This window comes from Arachis hypogaea, chromosome 7 (assembly GCF_003086295.3).
Source record: "Arachis hypogaea cultivar Tifrunner chromosome 7, arahy.Tifrunner.gnm2.J5K5, whole genome shotgun sequence".
NCBI lineage: Eukaryota > Viridiplantae > Streptophyta > Magnoliopsida > Fabales > Fabaceae > Arachis > Arachis hypogaea.
The window spans coordinates 52,000,011-52,007,990 of NC_092042.1; the positions used below are offsets into that span (position 1 = coordinate 52,000,011).

At 42.6% G+C, this 7,980-nt stretch overlaps 1 non-coding gene across 1 annotated transcript; it reads left to right on the plus strand.

The window, feature by feature from the left end:
* Positions 1–7,533: 7,533 nt before the first annotated feature.
* On the plus strand, positions 7,534–7,641 carry LOC112704209 (small nucleolar RNA R71). Its single transcript, XR_003154845.1, has one exon. It is a non-coding gene; the product is annotated as a small nucleolar RNA R71 (small nucleolar RNA).
* Positions 7,642–7,980: the final 339 nt, after the last annotated feature.

Sequence of the window (7,980 nt, forward strand, 5' to 3'; positions counted from 1 at the left end):
TGAAAAAGTCAAATGGGAAGTGGCAAATGTGCACCGACTACACAGATCTCAACAAAGCCTGCCCAAAAGATCCTTACCCACTCCCAAGTATCGACGCTCTAGTAGATGCCTCATCTGGATATAAATACCTCTCGTTTATGGACGCATACTCGGGATACAATCAGATCCCAATGTATCCATCCGATCAAGAAAAAACTTCCTTCTTAACCCCTAAAGCAAACTACTGCTACATCATCATGCCTTTCGGTCTTAAAAACATGGGAGCTACTTATCAGAGATTGATGAATAAGGTCTTTTCGGATCACATCGGAAAAATCATGGAAGTCTACGTGGACATCATGCTAATAAAGACACAAAATAAAGAGATGCTATTGTCCAACCTGACCCAAGTATTTGACACTATAAGACGGCATGGTATGCGACTCAACCCTACAAAATGCACCTTCGCAGTAGAGGCCGGCAAATTCTTAGGTTTCATGCTCACATAGAGAGGAATCGAAGCAAACCCAGATAAATGTCGGGCCATACTCGACATGAAGAGTCCGACTTGTGTCAAAGAGGTACAACAACTCAACGGGAGATTGGCAGCCTTGTCCAGATTCCTCGCCGGATCAGCAATAAGATCTCTTCCCTTCTACGCCACCCTAAGGAAAGGAAAAAGGTTCGAATGGACAACGGAGTGCGAGCAAGCCTTCCAAGATTTCAAAAATTTCCCGGGACAGCCACCTATCCTAACTCGGCCACGGGAAGGAGAACCACTCGTATTGTACCTCGCGGTAAGAAGTCGGGCAATGGCTTCAGAATTAGTCCGAGAAGATGACAGTGGGCAACAACTCGCATACTTCATTAGTAAAGCATTACAAGGAGCCGAGATGAACTACCAAAAAATAGAAAAGTTTGCCTACACTCTCATACTAACATCCCGATGACTCCGTTCATACTTCTAAGCCCACACCATTAGGGTTTGGACCAACTAGCCCATAAAAGGGATTTTACAGAAAACAGACCTGGCGGGCAGAATCCTGTAATGGGCAGTCGAGTTGTCCGAATTCGATCTCCACTACGAAGCTTGGACAGCCATCAAATCACAACACCTGGCCGACTTCATTGCAGAGTTTACAGACACATCAGAAATCCCACAGAATGGAATCTCTACGTAGACAGTTCCTCAAATAAGACGGGAAGCGGCGCAGGTGTGATAATTGAAAGCGACCAAGGAACCCAAATCGAACTCTCCCTTAAATTCGAGTTCCCTGCTGGTGCACGAAATTGTGATCAATACTTTTCACAACTGAAATAATCCCCAGTGATGAACCCAAAACTTGATGTTCAATACCATGGCATAAACACAACTTCGCACAACTAACCAGCAAGTGTACTGGGTCGTCCAAGTAATAAACCTTACGCGAGTAAGGGTCGATCCCACAGAGATTGTTGGTATGAAGCAAGCAATGGTCACCTTGTAAATCTTAGTCAGGCAAACTCAAATGGATATGGGTGATATACGAATAAAACATAAAGATAAAAATAGAGATACTTATGTAATTCATTGGTGGGAATTTCAGATAAGCCTATGGAGATGCTGTGTTCCTTCCGTCTCTTTGCTTTCCTATTGTCTTCATCCAATCCTTCTTACTCCTTTCCATGGCAAGCTGTATGCAAGGGTTTCACCGTTGTCAGTGGCTACCTCCCATCCTCTCAGTGGAAATGTTCAACGCACCCTATCACGGCACGGCTATCCATCTGTCGGTTCTCAATCAGGCCGGAATAGAATCCAGTGATTCTTTTGCGTCTGTCACTAACGCCCCGCCCTCAGGAGTTTGAAGCTCGTCACAGTCATTCAATCATTGAATCCTACTCAGAATACCACAGACAAGGTTTAGATCTTCCGGATTCTCTTGAATGCCGCCATCAGTTCTAGCTTATACCACGAAGATTCCGGTTAAAGAATCCAAGAGATATCCACCCAATCTAAGGTAGAACGGAGGTGGTTGTCAGGCACACGTTCATAGGTGAGAATGATGATGAGTGTCACGGATCATCACATTCATCAAGTTGAAGAACAAGTGATATCTTAGAACAAGAACAAGCGGAATTGAATAGAAGAACAATAGTAATTGCATTAATACTCGAGGTACAGCAGAGCTCCACACCTTAATCTATGGTGTGTAGAAACTCCACCGTTGAAAATACATAAGAACAAGGTCTAGGCATGGCCGTGAGGCCAGCCTCCCCAAAACGTGATCAAAAGATCTAAAATGATCCAAAGATTCAAAGATCTAAAGATGAAAATACAATAGTAAAAGGTCCTACTTATAGAGAACTAGTAGCCTAGGGTTTACAGAGATGAGTAAATGACATAAAAATCCACTTCCGGGCCCACTTGGTGTGTGCTTGGGCTGAGCATTGAAGCATTTTCGTGTAGAGACTCTTCTTGGAGTTAAACGCCAGCTTTTATGCCAGTTTGGGCGTTTAACTCCCATCTTTGTGCCAGTTCCGGCGTTTAACGCTGGGAATTCTGAGGGTGACTTTGAACGCCGGTTTGGGCCATCAAATCTTGGGCAAAGTATGGACTATCATATATTGCTGGAAAGCCCAGGATGTCTACTTTCCAACGCCGTTGAGAGCGCGCCAATTGGGCCTCTGTAGCTCCAGAAAATCCACTTCGAGTGCAGGGAGGTCAGAATCCAACAGCATCTGCAGTCCTTTTTAGTCTCTGAATCAGATTTTTGCTCAGGTCCCTCAATTTCAGCCAGAAAATACCTGAAATCACAGAAAAACACACAAACTCATAGTAAAGTCCAGAAAATTAAATTTTAACTAAAAACTAATAAAAATATACTAAAAACTAACTAGATCATACTAAAAATATACTAAAAACAATGCCAAAAAGCGTACAAATTATCCGCTCATCACAACACCAAACTTAAATTGTTGCTTGTCCTCAAGCAACTGAAAATCAAATAAGATAAAAAGAAGAGAATATGCAATGAATTCCAAAAACATCTATGAAGATCAGTATTAATTAGATGAGCGGGGCTTTTAGCTTTTTGCCTCTGAACAGTTTTGGCATCTCACTCTATCCTTTGAAATTCAGAATGATTGGCTTCTTTAGGAACTCAGAATCCAGATAGTGTCATTGATTCTCCTAGTTAAGTATGATGATTCTTGAACACAGCTACTTATTGAGTCTTGGCCATGGCCCAAAGCACTCTGTCTTCCAGTATTACCACCGGATACATACATGCCACAGACACATAATTGGGTGAACCTTTTCAGATTGTGACTCAGCTTTGCTAGAGTCCCCAATTAGAGGTGTCCAGGGTTCTTAAGCACACTCTTTTTGCCTTGGATCACAACTTTATTTCTTTTTTTTTTCTTTCTTTTTCTTTTTCTCCCTTTTTTTCGTTTTTCTCCTTCTCTTTTTTTTCGAAATTTTTTTTGTATTCACTGCTTTTTCTTGCTTCAAGAATCATTTTTATGATTTTTCAGATCCTCAGTAACATTTCTCCTTTTTCATCATTCTTTCAAGAGCCAACATTCATGAACCACAAATTCAAAAGACATATGCACTGTTTAAGCATACATTCAGCAAACAAAAGTATTGCCACCACATCAAAATAATTAAACTGTTATAAAATTCAAAATTCATGCAATTCTTTTCCTTTTCAATTAAGAACATTTTTCATTTAAGAAAGGTGATGGATTCATAGGACATTCATAACTTTAAGGCATAGACACTAAGACACTAATGATCACAAGACACAAACATAGATAAACATAAGCATAATTTTCGAAAAACAGAAAAATAAAGAACAAGGAAATTAAAGAACGGGTCCACCTTAGTGATGGCGGCTTGTTCTTCTTCTTGAAGATCCTATGGAGTGCTTGAGCTCCTCAATGTCTCTTCCTTGTCTTTGTTGCTCCTCTCTCATGATTCTTTGATCTTCTCTAATTTCATGGAGGAGAATGGAATGTTCTTGGTGCTCCACCCTTAGTTGTCCCATGTTGGAACTCAATTCTCTTAGGGAGGTGTTTAGTTGCTCCCAATAGTTTTGTGGAGGAAAGTGCATCCCTTGAGGTATCTCAGGAATTTGATGATGAGAGGGGTCTCTTGTTTGCTCCATCCTCTTCTTAGTGATGGGGTTGTCCTCATCAATGGGGATGTCTCCCTCTATGTCAACTCCAACTGAATAACAGAGGTGACAAATGAGATGAGGAAAGGCTAACCTTGCCAAGGTAGAGGACTTGTCCGCCACCTTATAAAGTTCTTGGGATATCACCTCATGAACTTCTATTTCTTCTCCAATCATGATGCTATGAATCATGATGGCTCGGTATATAGTAACTTCGGACCGGTTGCTAGTGGGAATGATTGAGCGTTGGATAAACTCCAACCATCCCCTAGCCACAGGCTTGAGGTCATGCCTTCTCAGTTGAACCGGCTTCCCTCTTGAATCTCTCTTCCATTGGGCGCCCTCTTCACAAATGTCTATGAGGACTTGGTCCAACCTTTGATCAAAGTTGACCCTTCTAGTGTAAGGATGTTCATCTCCTTGCATCATGGGCAAGTTGAATGCCAACCTTACATTTTCCGGACTAAAATCCAAGTATTTCCCCCGAACCATAGTAAGCCAATTCTTTGGGTCCGGGTTCACACTTTGATCATGGTTCTTGGTGATCCATGCATTGGCATAGAACTCTTGAACCATTAAGATTCTGACTTGTTGAATGGGGTTGGTAAGAACTTCCCAACCTCTTCTTCGGATCTCATGTCGGATCTCCGGATATTCACTCTTTTTGAGTGAAAAAGGGACCTCGGGGATCACCTTCTTCAAGGCCACAACTTCATAGAAGTGGTCTTGATGCACCCTTGAGATGAATCTCTCCATCTCCCATGACTCGGAGGTGAAAGCTTTTGCCTTCCCTTTCCTCTTTCTAGAGGTTTCTCCGGCCTTGGATGCCATAAATGGTTATGGAAAAACAAAAAGCAATGCTTTTACCACACCAAACTTAAAAGGTTTGCTCGTCCTCGAGCAAAAGAAGAAAGAAGAGAGTAGAAGAAGAAGAAATGAGGAGATGGAGATGGCCTTGAGGTTCGTCCAAAGGGGGGAGAAGTAGTGTTTATGTTGTGTGAAAATGAAGGAGTGAAGATGGGTTTAAATAGGGGTGGGGGAGGGTTATGGTTTGGCTATGGGAGGGTGGGTTTGGGAGGGAAACTGTTTTGAATTTGAATGGTGAGGTTGGTGGGGTGTAATGAAGGATGGATGTGAGTGGTGAAGAGAAAGATTGGATTTGATAGGGGAAGGGTTTTTGGGGAAGAGGTGTTGAGGTGATTGGTGAATGGGTGAAGAAGAGAGAGAGTGGTGGGGTAGGTGGGGATCCTGTGGGGTCCACAGATCCTGAGGTGTCAAGGAAAAGTCATTCCTGCACCAAGTGGCGAGCAAAATTGCTCTTTGTGCTTTTTCTGGCATTAAACACCGGGCTGGTGCCCCTTTCTGGCGTTTAACGCCAACTTCTTGCCCTTTACTGGCGTTTAACGCCAGTCTGGTGCCCCTTTCTGGCGTTAAACGCCCAGAATGGTGCCAGACTGGGCGTTAAACGCCCATCTGCTAGCCTTACTGGCGTTTAAACGCCAGCAGGATCTTCCTCCAGGGTGTGCTGTTTTTCTTTCTGTTTTTCATTCTGTTTTTGCTTTTTCATTTGATTTTGTGACTTCTCATGATCATCAACCTACAGAAAACATAAAATAACAAAGGAAAATAGATAAAATATAACATTGGGTTGCCTCCCAACAAGCGCTTCTTTAATGTCAGTAGCTTGACAGTGGGCTCTCATGGAGCCTCAGAGATGCTCAGAGCAATGTTGGAACCTCCCAACACCAAACTTAGAGTTTGAATGTGGGGGTTCAACACCAAACTTAGAAGTTGGTTGAGGCCTCCCAACACCAAACTTAGAGTTTGACTGTGGGGGCTATGTTTGACTCTGTTTTGAGAGAAGCTCTTCATGCTTCCTCTCCATGATGACAGAGGGATATCCTTGAGCCTCAAACACAAGGGATTCTTTATTCACTTGAATGATCAATTCTCCTCTGTCAACATCAATCACAGCCTTTGTTGTGGCTAGGAAGGGTCTGCCAAGGATGATAGATTCATCCATGCACTTCCCAGTCTCTAGGACTATGAAATTAGCAGGGATGTAATGGTCTTCAACTTTTACCAGAACGTCCTCTACAAGTCCATGAGCTTGTTTTCTTGAATTGTCTGCCATCTCTAGTGAGATTTTTGCAGCTTAGACCTCAAAGATCCCTAGCTTCTCCATTACAAAGAGAGGCATGAGGTTTACACTTGACCCTAAGTCACACAAGGCCTTCTTGAAGGTCATGGTTCCTATGGTACAAGGTATTGAAAACTTCCCAGGATCCTGTCTCTTTTGAGGCAGTTTCTGCCTAGACAAGTCATCCAGTTCTTTGGTGAGCAAAGGGGGTTCATCCTCCCAAGTCTCATTTCCAAATAACTTGTCATTTAGCTTCATGATTGCTCCAAGGTATTTAGAAACTTGCTCTTCAGTGACATACTCATCCTCTTCAGAGGAAGAATACTCATCAGAGCTCATGAATGGCAGAAGTAAGTCCAATAGAATCTCTATGGTCTCATTTTGAGCCTCAGATTCCCATGGTTCCTCATTGGGGAACTCATTGGAGGTCAGTGGACGTCCATTGAGGTCTTCCTCAGTGGCGTTCACTGCCTCTCCCTTCTCTCCAAATTTGGCCATGTTGATGGCCTTGCACTCTCCCTTTGGATTTTCTTCTGTATTGCTTGGAAGAGTACTAGGAGGGAGTTCAGTAATCTTCTTGCTCAGCTGACCCACTTGTGCCTCCAAATTTCTAATGGAGGACCTTGTTTCAGTCATGAAACTTTGAGTGGTTTTAATACTATCAGAGACCATGGTTGCTAAGTCAGAGTTGTTCTGCTTAGAACTCTCTGTCTGTTGCTGAGAAGATGATGGAAAAGGCTTGCCATTGCTAAACCTGTTTCTTCCACCATTACTATTGTTGAAACCTTGTTGAGGTCTCTGTTGATCCTTCCATGAGAGATTTGGATGATTTCTCCATGAAGGATTATAGGTGTTTCCATAGGGTTCTCCCATGTAATTCACCTCTTCCATTGAAGGGTTCTCAGGACCATAAGCTTCTTCTTCAGATGAAGCTTCCTTAGTACTACCTGGTGCATTTTGCATTCCAGACAGACTTTGAGAAATCAAATTGACTTGCTGAGTCAATATTTTGTTCTGAGCCAATATGGCATTCAGAGTGTCAATCTCAAGAACTCCTTTCTTCTGATTAGTCCCATTGTTTACAGGATTCCTTTCAGAAGTGTACATGAATTGGTTATTTGCAACCATTTTAATCAGCTCTTGAGCTTCTGTAGGCGTCTTCTTCAGATGAAGAGATCCTCCAGCAGAGCTATCCAAAGACATCTTGGACAGTTCAGACAGACCATCATAGAAAATACCTATGATGCTCCATTCAGAAAGCATATCAGAGGGACACTTTCTAATTAATTGTTTGTATCTTTCCCAAGCTTCATAGAGGGATTCTCCTTCCTTCTGTCTGAAGGTTTGGACTTCCACTCTAAGCTTACTCAATTTTTGAGGTGGAAAGAACTTTGCCAAGAAGGCATTGACTAGCTTTTCCCAAGAGTTCAGGCTTTCTTTAGGTTGTGAGTCCAACCATGTCCTAGCTCTATCTCTTACAGCAAAAGGGAATAGCATAAGTCTGTAGACCTTAGGGTCAACCCTATTAGTCTTGACAGTGTCACAGATTTGCAAGAACTCAGCTAAGAACTGATGAGGATCTTCCAATGGAAGTCCATGGAACTTGCAATTCTGTTGCATTAGAGAAACTAATTGAGGCTTAAGCTCAAAGTTGTTTGCTCCAATGGCAGGGATAGAGATGCTTCTCCCATAGAAGTCGGGAGT